The 17,732-nt window shown below is 40.6% G+C and overlaps 1 protein-coding gene across 12 annotated transcripts in view; it reads right to left on the bottom strand.

The window, feature by feature from the left end:
• The window catches only part of TENM2 (teneurin transmembrane protein 2), a 782,612-nt gene that overhangs the window by 606,622 nt on the left and 158,258 nt on the right, over positions 1-17,732 (bottom strand). The gene's annotated exons all lie outside the window — the stretch shown is intronic.

Raw genomic sequence — 17,732 nt, 5'->3', positions numbered from 1 at the left:
CCACATCTTCTGGTATGCCCCACGGAGGACCTTAGGGTCTACAAATAACAACACCCTGAAGATCCCAGGCCCCAGGGACATTAGACTGGTTTTAGCCAGAGTCAGTGCCTTTTCGGTCGTGGCCCCGGCCTGGTGGAATGCTCTCTCACAAGAGACAGGGGACCTGCAAAATTTAACATCTTTTCGCAGGGCCTGCAAGATGGAGCTGTTCCGCCAGGCCTTTGGCCAGGGTTCAGCCTGACTCATTTTCTCTTTGTATAAGAACAAACACAAAGGAGGTTTCCCAGCCTGCTCACAGGTCCTTATGCAGTGGTACCTCAGGTTACATATGCTTCAGGTTACATACGCTTCAGGTTACAGACTCCACTAACCCAGAAATAGTGCTTCAGGTTAAGAACTTTGCTTCAGGATGAGAACAGAAATTGTGCTCCGGCGGCACCGCAGCAGCATGAGGCCCCATTAGCTAAAGTGGTGCTTCAGGTTAAGAACAGTTTCAGGTTAAGTACGGACCTCTGGAACGAATTAAGTACTTAACCTGAGGTACCACTGTAATATCAGTGGAAATAGTTGGTCCTGGCGAGTATTAACTGCTTTCAATTTTAATCTGAGGATTGCCATTTGTCCAGTCTAATCTTAATTTCAATTTATTTGAATTAATTTTAGGGTGTGTTTTAATCGTTTGATTGCTTGTTTTTATGTATATTGTATTATTTTTATGATGTCAGCTGTTCTGAGCCCAGCTTCGGCAGGAGAGGGCGGGATACAAATAAAATTATTAAGTATTTCCTGTACACAAATTGTTTTAAAGAATTTTAGACAGACCTTTTTTGCCCTTGGGACAGTTGTGCAGAGTCACTCAGATTCTAAATAAACAGCAATTTAAAAGTTAAACAATTGCTAAAAAATTCAATCTTCTTACTATTTCCAGATCTCCAAATGGCAGTTTTGAATTCTGTGTAAAATGTCAGGTGGATTCACACAAAAATCAAAACAAATTGATGGTGGGCAAAATATCTTCACCCCAAAGGTTTGTATATTAGATGGCTTATCATGACCACACCATTACCAACACAGACATACAGAAAGACAAACAAAACTCAGAAAATTAAAACATTTCCTTCTGAAGTTATTTTAATTTGACTGTGTTATGCCAAAAATCCATCCTGCTTACTGTGATATTTAATGCATTAGATAAAACACTTTGATAAAAGAGGATCGAAATAGCATCGTCTCTTCTATGCTGATCCAAAAAGAACAGCTGTCACTCACATCCTTGGCTCCAAAGGTCTCTGGAGTGCACTGAAAGCAAGCTGTCTCCAGGATAAGGGCTCCTCAGAGACTTGCAGTCTCTGCATGGCCTCCAGCAGAAAAGCAATGCTTTGCTCACTCAATAGATTAGCCCTTTGACTTCGTTCTTTCACTGGCTAATATAAATATATGGCTTAAGTGAATGATTAACACTCTCCCTACAGAAATTCAATTAAATACTTGGAACCTCAAGTAAAAATATCCAAGGAGGTTCCAAAACATTAATGTAATTAATTATCAATTATTAAAACTGTCTGTGAAAGACAGGCCTGGCAAAAGCCATTGTCTTCTACTTAACCTTTTCCTTCAGCTTTTTCAGGAGCTACTTTCCCGTTTTATTGGATTTTGTCTCTCAGAACTTTTGTATAAGACACAGCTGAAAGGATGATCTTCCTTCAGCACTTGTACAGCCACATCATCTCTGTGGATCGATATTGCAACTGACCCTTCTTCATAACACTGGCTTACACCACGGCAAAGCTCTGCTTGTAGTTAGTACCCTTAACAATCATTGTGCGCCACCTCTTCTACAAATGTCATTAACCTCAATAGTACTCAAACACTCTCCTTCTCCCATTTGCTGGGGGGGGGGGAGCATGTTCCAAAGATTAAAACAATCTGCCACTAAAAAATATTTGCCATTAAACTTTAAGAAGCAGCTGTGCCACATTCTCTGATTTTTTTTTTTTTAAGTTGATACTGTTTGTTAGTACAGATTCAAATATGAATTAGATCACACAGGCTAGCTCTAAACACATCCAAGATGCGTTTCAGTTTAAAGCGTTGTAAATTTAAACAGGGAAAACAAGTAGAGAAAAACAGGACTTCACATTGCCATCTGGTGGCACAATGTTATATCGCACATACAGCACATAAAAATCACTTTTTCTTTACCAGTCTAGCTAAGTCCTCAGTCTAAAAGCCAGACAAACACAGGGTCTAGTCTCACAACAACAGCACAGCCTGATTTCCCTCCATTACACTCCCTGCAAACTACTGCATAGTCAGGGTGGGGAAATGCTTCTATAAACCTTCATTAACAATTACTGCTAAGATGACCCCCGAGGCCTGTGTGTGACAGACAGGACTGATCTGAGATTTTTTTCATGTGAAGGATGAAATGGCAGCCTCCTATTCCACAAACAGAAAATGACTGCACTGGTGGTCAAATCTTACTTCAACACTGGGGATGGGAAAGCATCTACAACTAAAAGGAAGGGCTACCGGTAACTTAGGAGGTACATGGAACCCTCCTATGCCTTGCCCCTGTTCCCTGTTCCCAGCATCCACTTCCCAACTTGTTTCCTTGTTCTGCTTAATATTAACACCTATATAAGTTACTATGATTGAACACAGTAATCAAGGTGGAGGTATGATTACATTTTATCTATGATTTCCTAGTCTTCTCCATACCCTTAACACTTCCTTTTTTGTGATAATCCAAGGTAGTCATCATTTTTAATCACAAGTAATAATAGTAATTTGTTTCAGCAAATTGAGATTATTAAAAATATTTTAGTTAGCCGTACAGACTCCTTGGAACTGGGAGGCTCTAAACCAAAATAATTTGATAGCAGTTGTAAAATGACAAGAAGTCCAAATGCAAATTTGCACCCAAGTCTCATATTGAACTTCCTTCATTGTGGGAAACAGGAGTTTCCCCAAAATCTATTAGAAAACATAGCTGGACTACCAGAGATTTTGTATGGCCATTGTATAATAACTGTTGAAGATGATAAGGCAATTGCAGAGTATCATAAATGCTACTTTAATGTAACTCCTATACTGGTAACAAAACTGAAGGACATTGAGAATATTACTTGGTACAAATTGGCTAAGATAACAGATAACATTTATACAAGGATGGGATCTGCTGAACAATTCTGGTTCTCTAGTAAGTTCAAGGTGTTGGTACTAACATATAAGACAATCTGTAGTACAGGACCATGTTTATTGAGACACTGCCTTATCTCTTATACACCCAATAGAGCTCTGTAGTCTGTGGGGAGTTTCCTGTCAGTTCCAAAGATCTCAGAGGCCAACTCCACAGTAACTCAGAGCAGGGCTTTTAGTGTGGCTGCCTCTGTTCCATGGAATAGCATTCCTGTCAAGCTATGCCAGGCACTCACTATCTGCACTTTCCAGAAACAAATTGAAGACATTTTTGTCCCACCTGGCTTTCCCAGCTGCATAAATCGGTCTTTACCACAAATGTCTACTTGTTAGGGTTTTATCCTTGTTTTAAATGTATTTGTCATTTTTGTGTTTTCCACTGTTTTTAATTCTCTTATGTGTGAATCGCCTTGAGACGGCAGTTCAGAAACTGATCAATAAATCAATGGTAATAATAATAATAATAATCAGAAATGCTTGCATGCTAAAACAATCCTAGAAGTAATTCTAAAGACAAGAGGCCAGAGATGCTGCTTTTAGTGCTTCACGAGCTGGCAAAAAATTACTATGGAGGAAAAAAATGGGTTAAATACATGGATAAACTTGATAAGTCAGGAATTTTGTAACAGGAAAACCATGACATACAGCCATCAATAAACATGAGGATAAAAGCGGCAGCTTTGATGCTGTGTACTTTGACTTTCTAAAAGCTTTTGACAGGGGTCTTTCCCAAGGCTAAGCAATCATGACATAAAAGGAACGTCCTTTTGTGGGCATATCTTGTTGCTTTTGAGAACCTCTCTTACATTACTATACCACTGTTTAGTCATGGTATTATTCTGAATCTCTTTGGGTCTTTTTAGTTTGTTATTATTATTCAACACAAACAAGTCTGTTGCCAGTGCTTTAAAAATATTCATTAATTGTGCTTTTAAATTTCAAACTTGTGCTGTAATTTTAAACAGATATTGGAAGTAAGTTTACATGCACAAGGCATACAGTAGACTAACATGCTGGTTATAAACCGCACATTACATTCAACCTATTAAGAATAACATGCTGATAAGGTTTCTAATGTGCTCTTATTTCCAACCCACATTTATCAGACTGATTTAGAAAATATAAGCATTGGCAAAACTATCCCTGCAGAGGTTTATTTGGAAAATGAAGGCTGGTTTATTACATTCAAAGTACAATAAACATCACTACTATTTTAGAACAACATGGAAGATTTTCTTTAGTTACAAAAGTACGTGCAACGTCTCTTTTTTCAGATCACAGAGTCTTTTTTTTTTACAGATCAATTATATTCAGTGTGAGACATTGGTAATGCAAGTCTCTATTTAGTTTTGTAGATGGTTTATTGTTTTAGCACTTGTTATGTGCTGCATTGGGCTCCTTTCATAGGAAGGGTATGATATAAATTTAATATATAAGTTAAATAAAGAAATAAAGAAATGTCAAGAATTTATAAGCAGGGTGGAAGTGGAAAGGTCTTCCAATGGCTAGATTCCACACAACTCAGATACTCATTTGGACGGAGGAATCACATGGGATGAGACAACCATATGGAAAGTAACTGTATCAATCCTCCTTAGGGCTGATGACACTGACAGGGTTGTTTACTTCCCACATGATCCATCTGCTGTAGTGTAAGATCCAGTTACCTCAAAATGGCTCCGATAACAAATTACTATACAAACAGTACCATGAACAGTGGGTAGAGTAGCTCATATAGCCTGTCATATTATTCTCATAGAGAGGGAATGCATCACTGTTATGCTCTGGTCCAATCACAGCACTAAACTAGAATGGGAGAGAGCACAGAAATTGAAACTACCCTGCCAACTCTTTGCACACATTGAAAGCTGAGAATGACAGGTTCAAAGAGAAAAGGATAGGTGACAATATAAAATGTTGTGTTTAATATTTTATCAGAAATTGCTGCCTTAAAAATGCTCTGGGAACATCTGTGTTCAGATAAGTAACTTGCAAATGCAGCATCTATTGGTATGTAACATCTGACATTTCCATAAAGATTATTACCTCACTAGGGCTTCTGGAACACATTTCTGATGCCAGAAGGAAAATTTGCTACTCTCAAATCTCAGACCAATTTCCAGTCCATTAAAATTTCCTAAAATTAATTTAAAATGCTTCTTAGTTGGAAAGACCATATTTAACACCCGCGTTTAGAAGAAGTAATATATCCTGGCATCCCCTGATGAGGATAAATACTGTTGGTGGTGGAAACAACAGTACATGCAGATATCCTTCTCTGAATGCAGCCGCTAATAGCCATTTTATTCAAGGCAATGCTTTGATGCAGCTTTTGAATCTGCCTTGGCAAATTGTTTAACCAAAGAACATGGCCATCAAAAGCTTCCTGTTCTTGGACACAATTAAGAGCATCATAATTCTTTGCAGAATTGTGCAGAAATCTACTTGAATCAGTTGCTCTAATCAAATCTCTTCTTTTGTGGAAGAGGGGGAAAATGTCAGTTTTAAATGACCTTGATCTGTGTTTCATTTTGGAGTTTTAAAAAAGCAATAGTGAGCTGGTTTACATGGCTTAGTACAGATGTGTGAGTGTGAGGGTTCCTGGAGAGGTGATCCCAGCCACTGTGCTCCTTTCTCCTGGTACTCCTGCTGCTATACTGTTGGGAGTCCAAGGTCTTTTTCAGCCAGCGCTTCACAGTTTTCACTTTGCTTTCTGTCAACCCATTACACTGGGCTATTTAAGATTTGATGTTACATGAATAAAATCATAGTCCTTAGTAAATTTACTAAATTCTCATGCTTAACACTGAAGACCATTATCACTCCTGGGAATCTGAGGCATCCCATATCTGGAAAAAATAGACCTCAAGTGAATTATTACACTGGTCAACAACAAATTTGTTGTCTGCGTTTTTTCAGTTGATTTAGGACGAATCTGATGCGCTGAATCCAAAAATAACATTCGTTTTGCTCAATCAGGTCAAGTTTTTGAGCTATGGCCACATGTCGTTTTTTTACGTTTTTGTTCACAAGTACGCTTGTGTGGAGCATTTTAGAAGAAGTTGGTGGGGGTAAAACGCCATGTCGAATAATTGTTTTGATTGGAAATGATTATTTTAATGGCAAGCAGTATTCAGGTCCGATAGTTCTGGGTGATTATGTCGAAAAGGGATCAGTTTGAAGTCATAAAACCTCCGTTTTTTCTCAGAAGAGAAGGACTTGGTGTACTGTGCAGATATTGCGCAGCTTCTGCTCAAGCTTGGAGTGCCACAGTACGAACCCAAAGATTGGCGACTGTTCATTGACAGCAGCAAGCGATCACTGAAATATGTTCTGCTACACAACGACAACCAGTTTGCCTCTGTACCCCTGGCTCACTTGAGTACACTGAAGGAGAACTATGAAGTGCTGAAGTATGTGCTGGAGAAAATTGGTTATGATCAGCATAAGTGGTTTGTTTATGTTGACGTGAAGATGGTGAACTTTTTGTTGGGACAACAGTCTGGCTTCACCAAGTACCCATGTTTTCTGTGCATGTGGGATAGTAGGGACCGTGCTCAGCATTACACGAAGAAGGACTGGCCTGTGCGGGAGGAACTGGTGTCTTGCAAAGAAAGGAACAGTTACAGATAGGTAGCCGTGTTGGTCTGCCATAGTCAAAACAAAACAAATTCCTTCCAGTAGCACCTTAAAGACCAACTAAGTCAGTTCTTGGTATGAGCTTTCGTGTGCATGCACACTTCTTCAGATACACTGAAACAGAAGTCACCAGACCCTTCTAAATAGTGGGAAGGTGGGGAGGGGTATTACTCAGAAGGGTGGTGGGAATGGGTGATTGGCAGAAAGCCATTTTTCACCTTTTCACCCCTTGCTTTTTCCTGTAAGACCTATTGCAGTCGTTAAGAGTCGTCAACAGGCTCATCACAGCTATCTGCCAATCACCCATTCCCACCACCCTTCTGAGTAATACCCCTCCCCACCTTCCCACTATTTAGAAGGGTCTGGTGACTTCTGTTTCAGTGTATCTGAAGAAGTGTGCATGCACACGAAAGCTCATACCAAGAACTGACTTAGTTGGTCTTTAAGGTGCTACTGGAAGGAATTTGTTTTGTTTTGAAAGAAAGGAACGTCATCAACGACCCTCTGGTGGAGAGACACAGAATACTCTTCCCACCGCTGCACATCAAGCTCGGCTTAATCAAGCAGTTCACCAAAGCTCTGGACAAGGATGGTGACTGCTTCACGTACTTGTGCCAGGCTTTTCCAGGATTGACCATGGAGAAGTTGAAAGCTGGCATCTTTGACGGTCCTCAGATCCGTCAGCTCATCAGAGATCCAGAGTTCGGAAACTCAATGAACCAAGTGGAACTGGAAGCGTGGAAGGCATTTGTTCTGGTAGTGAAGAACTTTCTTGGCAACAATAAGGCCAGAAACTACGCAGAACTTGTCAACAACATGCTGACTGCTTTCGGAAACCTGGGCTGCAACATGAGCGTCAATATGCACTACCTATTTTCACATATGGACCGGTTTCCTGAGAACCTGGGTTCAATGAGTGACGAGCAGGGGGAGAGATTCCATCAGGACATGAAAGAGATGGAGACCAGGTATCAGTGTCGCTGGGACGCAGTCATGATGGCTGACTACTGTTGGACTCTGAAGAGAGACCTCCCTGCCGCTGAGCATTCCAGGAGTTCCAAGAAATGGAAGTTCAAGCCCTGAAGTTTGAAAAATGGTGAAGCAACATCCAATTTACGTGTACTTACCTTTATCAATGCCCACCATTCAGTTTACAGTAAACCTGACCTGATGGAGAGAAACGGATGCCATTTCCTGATTCAGCAGTGCAAAAATACCCTAAATCAGTTGTAGAAATCTAGACAACATTCAAAAAGTAAAAAATTGTTGCCCAGTGTTACCTATTGAACTATGGTATCCTCAGGTGTGGCTATCTTGAGTAAGAATCTATGACCAATAAGCAGTCACATCCAAGACATGCAAATGAAACTATTGCCACCTTGTACCAAGGTCCTAAAGTCTCTTGCTCAATAACCATGGGTTGCTTTCTGTTGTCTAGGCTGATATAATTGACTTGTGGGACATTTTTATCTATAGTCTCATTCTTTTGTGGCTACTAGAACCCTTTCTGGCTCTTCTCATGCATTTCTCTATCCCAAGATGCCCTTCATGCGTTTTCATAAGCATTTCTGCCTATAAGTGCTTTGGGTGCCACAATCATATTTGTGAGCTCAGTTGTATGATAATTATATGGTCTTAGCATTCTGTGTCCTGACACGCCTGTAGAGATGGCCATTTTGACCATTGAAGGGTATCACCATTGGCTTCTCTCAGTTTAGTCCATGCTCTTGTAGGCACTGGCAAGTTTTATAATTTTATAATTGATGTTTTCTGTCTCACCCTCTGTCTTGCTACTTGTTTCCACTATGCTCTGGACAATGCATCAGCCACTACTAAATCTTGTCCAGGTGTGAACTCCAAGGAAATATCATAGAATTGCACCTGAAAAAATAACCTCTGCATCCACAAGGCCCTTTTTTGCAATAACGACTTGAGGTTTGTAATCTGCTTAAGCTAAAATTAGTCTCCCTCTAAATACAAGAGGCAATGCCTCTTTTTCTATTTGTATGTAGTTGCATTTGGAGCTGGTGAGATCCCTTGAAGTGTTTCTCATATTATTCCATCAATGCAGCTCCTACTGGGCCATGTTTGCATCCCCTGTCCATCTTTTTGTAAAAGTGCTCTCAGACTGAGTAAAAATATTGCCATGTTGGGTATAAATTAAGCCTAGAAAATTCTGTACCCTTTCTTTGTCTTGGGGAGGGGGCATAACTGTGATGGCTCTCCTGCCTCCAGATCAATCAGAAGTCCTTGATCTGTTAATATTTCTCCCAGAAAGTTTATTTCCTTTAATCTGAATATGCATTTTCACAGTTTATTTTCACCGCTGTGGCCTAAGCTCTTTCTAAAACTTGCTATAGATGTGCATCACATTATGCTTTAGTACTACCCCAAATAAGAAAGTCATTTTATGTGCTTCTTTTGGTGGGGTGTTAATTAAGAGATGTTTGCACGTTGCAGCCTAGTATCTCTGTTATTTCCTTGTTTCTTTACATTCTCTTCCCCCAGGGGCTGGTTCTTCTATGAAAACCTACTCTTGTTGCATCTAAGATTCCTGGGGCTTCTGTCTCCACTAATTGTATTAATGGAAACATTTGCAGTTTTTCTCTCTGAGACTTGCATTCTAGCCTCTCTTGCAGCAGCAATTGGTGCAGTCTTGATTGCCCTTTCTAGAGTCAGATCACATTCTTCCAGGAGTCTTTTTTGCAGTTTGCAGTCTCTAACTCCCAACACTATCTGATCTCTAATTAATGACTCTGTTAGGGTCCCAAAGTTGCATGTCTGACTCATCAGTTTCAGGTCAGTAAGGAATTCTTTTACTGATTCCCCTTCATGCTGCACTCTGAGGCAAAACTTTTATCTTTCATAAGTCTCATTGCTCTTGGGCATGCAATATTTTTCAGCTTTAGAGCTACTGAAAAACTAGCCTGTTCCTCCTGGCTTAACTTGCATGGCATGGAAAAAACCTACTACCTTGTGCCCTGCTATATGCAAAAATATTGTGACCTTTTGCGGATATTATTTTTCATGCTTTTCTGTAGCTTCCATGTAGATGGTCAAGTCTTGCATAAGTCTTTTCCAGGAATTTGCTTCATTGCCAGTGAGTTTCAACTCCCTTGGAGCCTTGAGCCATTCCATCTTTTATACAGGCCATTCTTGTTTTGCATGCGGGTTCTGTTCTGGATGCCTACATACATAAGCCTGCTCTGCTCCGTCCCTGCCCCATTCCACCCCTTTTCATGATGTTTTGGGGTTTGGCACCATGTGTGTGTGTGCGCAATCAGACACCACTTGTACACGCCTGAATTGGCCATTGCCTGTACGGTGTTCTCTGTTTAAATGATGAGCAGGTCCATTTCCCCCCTGCACTCTCCAACTAGAGTTGAAGCTCTGGGGCCAGCTGGGGGTTGGAGGATGCATGGAAAAGCGGTGGTGGCTGTGCTACCACACGTCAGCTGATAGGCAGGGAGGTTGAGCAGCCTCAACAAAGCCCCGCTGTGCCTCTGGTCTCTTTGGGGCTTTCTCTGCCCTCACCGAAGTCCTCTCTGGGCTCCGGGGAGAGTCTCCTTGCAAGTCATGGAGACTCTCCAGTTCTCTCCCACCATGTCTTGGTTTGAATCCATTTATTTATTTATTTCCCAGCACTGTCCTATACATTGTCATGCACAAGTCAACCGCACACAAGGGGGGGGGGTGCGCCTGTATTTTGACCTGGAGTGAAAGAAGCAGCTAGCAGGCTTTCAGAATTAGAGTGCTATACCACACAGTAAGAGGGTGCAGTAACCTCAAGATCAGGGCAAAAATTTTCAGCAGGGGGCTGGTCCACTGTTCCTCAGACCTTGGGGGGGGGGGCAGACGGCAGCGGTTGCGGCGGCGGGACAATAAGCAGTGCATGAAAGGGCTCCAGAGAGGGGCTGCTTTAAATGGTGTCCACTTGAGTGATCACGCTGCTGACGCTGGCACCAATCAAAGCTCAGCCCCCTTCCTCCGCAGAGCGGGGAGAAGCCAGGAGGAGGGAGGGAGGTGGCACTGCCACAGTGTGTGTGTGTGTGGGGGGGGGAATGGCACAGCCCGAACGATCAGAATCAGATCCACGTGGTGATTCCCGGACCGTCCACAGGCCAGATCCAGAAGGCAATTGGGTCAGATCCAGCCCCCAGGCCTTAGTTTGCCGACCCATGCTCAATATAGTATGGTGTAATAATGCAGATATATGCATTCCTCAACCCATTCTTCACCTTACTGTTCTTCAGAGTAGTGTTTTTGTACTGTTAAAATATTAACTTGCCTCTTGACGAATCACTGTATTTATGAAAGCTGTGATCTGACAGGTACGGTATACATAAAGCAAAATGAAATTACATGCTGTATATATGCAGTACTTAAATGTCATTACAATCTGTTTGGTTTTTTGTCTAAACTAAACCAGTAATCTGTCTAAATGGCTATTTTACTTTTGACATGCACCAATTCATCCTTATATTTATTTTGTGTCCAGTCATGAAGTTTTATTCAGAATGGAATGTGAGAGAACTTCAGGATTGGGCTCTGGGGATTCAGAACATGAATAAGTTGATGGGCTGTGGGGAAAGTCAGTATTTTAAAGAAGTCTCTTCCAATTCTCCTGTCATAGCCTTCACCAGTCACTGAGCTTTACTTTCCAAAATTCCTAACATAAAATGTATTTTTTTCTTTCATAGGTCGACATTCTTCAACTTTACACAGATTCAGTCTTCCAAGTACATGGGCAGGAAGAGGAAAACATCAAACTTTGTGGATGTCACTTAAAATGCTTTAGAGGAACCCTCCATAACTTTGTGCCTTCCAAATGTTTTAGAGCGCAACTCCCATCATCCCTCACCATGGCCATGCTAGCTGGGCTGATGACAGTTATAGAGTGAAACTTGAGGAAGGCTGCTCTAGAAGGTCTTAACCAAAGCAAATTTCAGGGGAGTGAAATTGGTGAAGGGCAGGTTAGAAATATTATTATTTGTTTGTTTATATGCAACTTATAAACCACTTAGAAGCCATTTTGGCATACAACTACAAAAATTAATAAATAATTTTAAAAACACAAGAACTATTATGTTGTTGTTGTTTAGCCACTTAGTCGTGTCCGACTCTTCGTGACCCCCTGGACCAGAGCACTCCAGGCACTTCTGTCTTCCACTGCCTCCCATAGTTTGGTCAAACTCATGCTGGACTATTATACTGGACACTAAAACATCCTCAAAATATACAATAAAAGAAGCAATTAAAAAAGCATTAGAATCAGAACAGTTAAAAAAAATAAAAGAACATGAAATGAAATGAGAAGTTCAATTCAGGTGTGTCTAAACAGGTGTGTCTTCAGGATTCAGCAGCAATTCCAACACTGATGTGCCCTCTCATTTTTCAGCAATGATGACTTTCCACAATGCTAGTGCCGCAAGTGAAAAAGCCAACTTCTGTGTTACTGCAAGTCTATAACCATCAGGGCATGGCAAAACACAGCCCTAAATGGGCAGTGGTCCAAAGTTTTTTAAGGGCTTAGTATGTAAGCAGCAGAACTTTAAAACTGGTTCGGTGGCTAATAGGCAGCCAACACAGCTCCTTCAGCGCCAACGTGATATGTGCCCAATAAGGAGCACCACTCAACAGCTGTGCTGCAGCATTCTGTACCAGCTTTAGCCTCTGGACAAACTGTACAAATAGATAAATAAATAATCCAAATTAGCAGAAGAAAAGGTAGGGTCTACTTTGCATCCCCAATAAGAGAAGTTAGAATGCCCAATGAAGGTTATAATCAACCGATCTATGTATAAAGTTTTCAGAGGGAAAGGCAAGCCTTCCATAATTTGCTTTGCAACACATGGGAAAACATACTGCAATCTGGTTGTGCAAGTTGTACTTCAGCAACAGCCAGAAGACTTCTGTGAAAATCAATATCATCTTTCTTTAGTTGAAAGAGAAGATACAACAAATCCTGTAGACATCTGTGTGAAGGGTTTTAGTGCTCACAAGTGAATTTTATCAAGTGCGTATTTTGAGAGGACAATCAGGTTTACATTACATGATTATTTACTTATTAAAATGACTGAACGATTATGGAAATCTGTTTTGACAAGTATTGCCCTGATTTATTGCTGTAGACTATCATGAAATGATTTAAGATGATGCTCATCTTATTTTAAGGTAGGTTTAGGTGTCTCAGCACAGATTAAAACACTGATTAATTAAATTAACATTTCCACCATGTAACTAGCAACATTTGTTTTGCTAGTTATACTAAAGGAAGGAATATGTTTTAGTCAGCATGCAATATTAAATATGAAGATGGTAAGTGATATTGCTGCAACATTACATTGCTTATGAAAGTAAGCATCACGTCCTTCCATTGGAGACTCTGAACAGTAAATTTTGTGTGAAGAATAATAGAATGTTAGAGTTGGAAGGGACCACAAGGATAATCTCATCCAACCCCCTGCAATGTAGGAATATTTTGTCCAAAGTAGGGCTAAAACCCACAACCCTGAGATTAAGGATCTCATGCTTTACTGACTAAACTATCCCAGCAGAGGAATAACTCTGATTTTGTGGTCAAGGAGAATGTTTTGGAAGCAATGCTAAATGTACTGTCATGGGCACAGCACTGCTAAACCTAAACATCGAGGGGCAAAGTGTTAATAAATAGTTTTTATCCAATAGTGGCTTTGTGCTAGTGGAACCACTTCTACTAGTGCAAGACAGAGAATTGTATTTTGCCAATGCAGCCAAAAGTGGGTGGTGAACTCTCTGGAACAATATGAGGCATGGCACAAAAGGCTGCAATTGATAGTGGGTATAGGCAGCGGTGGAGCAACATGCTGCAGCCCCAGGAGCGGAGAACAGGCGGCGGCGTGGCGCATCGCCCACGGGGGCATGGCGAGCGATGCAGGGGCATGGCGCACATCCGATGTTGCGCGGCGTGTGTCCCGGGAGGGCGCGGTGTTCGGCGTGTGTCCTGGGGGGGGGGTAGGCTGCAATGACACCCTTTCCCCAGCTGGTGCCCGGGGAAGTGCACTCCCCCCCTTTGCCAATGGGTATTGGTGAAAATGGGCTGCATTTGATAGGTTTTATGGGTTTTTTGCCCAAGAGGCCTTTCATTTTTCATCATTTGTCTGCTGTTTTACTGGATGATGTTTCTCCTTCATTGTTGTTTACACTGTCACACACAGCATTTTTAGTTATTCAATGTAAGCTTGCTTGGGGGAATTAATAGTGGAAAGGACATTAAATAGCAATTATATAGGGATCTGGTTCTTAGGGTATTTTACATTAAGTTAGGACACCATACATGGGAAGGTAACAGCTGCTTTTTCCTCTCCTCTCCTTATGTCTTTGATTATTATATTATTCATTATAGAATAAACAACAAAAGCCTGAAATTACAGACAGGAATAGAAGAAAATGTGAAAATGGTAAAAGAATGTAACAAATTGGAACAGTGCTGAATTTAACGGGTATTATAATATAGGGAATTGTTGCAACAAAATTTGTGCCTTCTTTTTAAAGGTTTTGTGTGCGAAATGTGGGAAACTGGATTCTGTGGCACGCCTACAGTTACAAACATTTGAAGTTATTAGGTGGTATATTTGAAATGATTAAAAATAATTGAGGGCACACATCATAGCAAAAGAGCTGCTGAAGAATAAATTGATACGCCTTAAAAGGAAAATCTTTTAAAAGTTAATATAAGGTACAAAAAACCAACAAAATAAAAACCCACATGAGATAATCTATTTGGGTAGAAATAATCTTTGCCCTTCCAACAGCCCAGAAGAGCAATGATTAACTCCAGTTGTGGAATGAGAAATGCTAAACGAAACAAAACAAAAAACAAAACCCAAACCCAAAAACAGACTGCCTAATGATCTCAGACTATTAAGCTACACACCAGGCAACAAAATAATTACCTGCAACTCATCTCTTTAGATAATATGAAAAGTAATATTTAATCGTAAGATTATGGGACTTCAGTACAAGGGTAAAAACTATTTACCAAACATGCAGTAGCCATGGGTTATGACAAGAAATCAGCGGGTAGATATTTGCATGTTGGAGATAACTGCAATGCTAGTATCCTCCCAATAATTTAACACCATCTCAACATTGATACTGCACAAATAACAAATACAGTGGTGCCTCGCAAGACGAAAAGAATCCGTTCCGCGAGTCTCTTCGTCTAGCGGTTTTTTCGTCTTGCGAAGCAAGCCCATTGACGGATTAGCGGATTAGCGCTATTAGCGCTATTAGCGGCTTATCGGCTTAGCAGATAAGCAGATAAGCGGCTTAGCGGCTTAGAAAAAGGGGGGGGGAGGAAAAAAAACCCGCAGGAACTCGCAAGACATTTTCGTCTTGCGAAGCAAGCCCATAGGAAATTCGTTTTGCGAAGCGCCTCCAAAACGGAAAACCCTTTCGTCTAGCGGGTTTTTCGTCTTGAGAGGCATTCGTCTTGCGGGGCACCACTGTAACCATGGATCAACTTCTCATTGCCCCAAGATAAGTTTTGGATATGTGAAAATGTCTAAAGAAGATTTTGACTATCTTCATAACATGAGACAGCAACTGCTCCTTTGTAAACATGGTACTGCACCATGTGGACCCTCCAAGTGTCCCAATTTTCCAAGGAACAGTTCCAGATTTACAGAAGCTGTCCCAGTTTCTGATTTGATCCTGGAATGTCCTTAGGACGTCCCTATTTTTATCAGAGAAATATTGGAGTGTATGGAGTTATCTGAACCCCTAGTCATCTGAAGGCAGCCCTGTATAGGGAAGTTTCTAATGTTTTATTATGTTATTATATATTTTGGAAGATGGCCAGAGTGGCTGGGGCAACCCAGTCAGATGGCCAGGGTATAAATAGTAAAATAATAATAATTTTATTGTTTATATCATGTCCATCTGGCTGGGTTTCCCCAGCCACTCTGGGCGGTTTCCAGCATATATAAACAAACAAACAAAAACAAACAAACAATAGAATAGAATGACCTTATTTTCATTGCAGAAATGTTGGAGGGTATGGCCATGGCTTGCACTATTTCTCAGTGACCTAGAGCCACAGCACATATGTCCAAGCAGCAGCAACGAGCATAGGTTCTGTAGGATTAATAGATAGCAGATCCATTGTTTGCCTCAGCATTTCTTGAAAAGCATGGGTTCCATAAAAAATCTTTTCCTACAATGTCCTAGGAAGTGAGTGAAGAAAGAAATAAGCTGAAGAGGTGCCTTTATTCTTCCTGCTGTTGTGTCCTGGATCATAGGGAGAGCAGAAGCAGAGACTGAGCCCAGCAGGGAAAGAGCTATAGAAGAGAAATGCATTTCAATAATGACCCAGACCTCCTAGAGTTGCTTTCAGCTAGGGAGCAAAGCACAAGGGCCCCTCCCCACTCTGGATTTCACCCTATGATGTAACTACAGAAATTTTCTTTCTTTCCTCTGTGTTGCTTGTGGTTTTAGAAATCTGAACTTCACAGTCTATGTGTCAGCAAGGTGAGCTTTCCAATAACTGGATTCCCCTGACAGTTGCAGGATTATTTTTAATCTTACAATCCCCATTAACAGGAAAGTACTTCAGGAACTTTTCATATGGTTAGTAGGGGCCAAAGAGATGTTCTATATTTCAAAGTATGGCATATCTGAAAAATGTGCATGCCCAATCTTTTCTTCAAAACTTTCAAGAAACATGACTCTTCGCTAAACCTAGGTGGCATCCAGTGATTTTGCTCCATGAATAGAAGCTTTTAGATTTAATGCCACCAAATTGTTTACTAATGTTGTAGTTAAGAAGTTCTTTCTCAATTTTTAACACGAATATAACCTCCTTTAGTTTAATTATTATTTTTTGAAAATTATTAAAGGAATTTTCATTTTAGATAGGATGAAAGAACAATTAAACGGGACCCAAGTCCCTTCAACATGTCAAATGAAATCATGGTAAAAAACAGGGACTCAAGTGGGATATTCTTGATATTCTTACAATAGAAATGCAATTTTGGTGGAAAACTTTATATTACTACTCCTACTACTATTTAAAGCTCTCACCCAGTCTTAAATATAAAATCTGGGGTGGGGTGGGGAGTAGTATAGCTATGTAAAATAAAATAATAATTATAAGTTATTCCATTTATATGCTGCCCTTTATCAGAACATTCTAGGGTGGTGTACAACATTAAAAACACATTACAGAACATCAATGATAAAACATAAAAAGTTAAAACAGTAATAAAAATAAGTTAAAACAGTTTACAAACAAAAGAACAGGGTGGGTCCTAAAATCATATATATCAAGTGTCAAAGGCCAGGGTAAAGGAGACATGTCTTCAGCGTATAATGGAAGCTATACAATGGAAGTCCCAGACTCACCTCTGTGCATAGGGATTTACACATCTTAGGTGCTACTACAGAGAAGGCCCTTGCTGAGGCTGCCACCCCAAAATTTATGGTGGTGGTGGAACTACCAAGAGGGCCTCCTTTGCCAATTTTAACACCCAAAGTGTCTATAAGGGAAGAGGCGGCATTTCAAATAATTGGGACTGAAGTCTCTTAGGGCTTAAAACACTAGTGTGCATGCTTTGAATGAAATGAATTGGCAACCAGTGCTGCCATTTTAAAACAGGAGTTATGTGAATTCAAAACAGAACCTAGCCACCAAAATCTCCAGGTTGCATCCTGGGGTACCCCCCCCCCAAGCTATGGCTCTTGCCATCCAAAGAAATGCAACCCCATCTAGAACAGGCAATATAAACATCTAAAGTGTGGATAGCATGTTCACTCATAAATATCTATGTTCATGGATCACCTTTTCCCCCCACTCATGCTATAAAAAGAAAGGCCTCTTCATGTTAACTTACCTAGCAAAAGAACCTCACACG

Source organism: Podarcis erhardii (genome assembly GCF_964252035.2).
Source record: "Podarcis erhardii genome assembly, chromosome: 2".
Classification (NCBI taxonomy): domain Eukaryota; kingdom Metazoa; phylum Chordata; class Lepidosauria; order Squamata; family Lacertidae; genus Podarcis; species Podarcis erhardii.
This window is presented reverse-complemented; position numbering and strand designations above follow the sequence as displayed.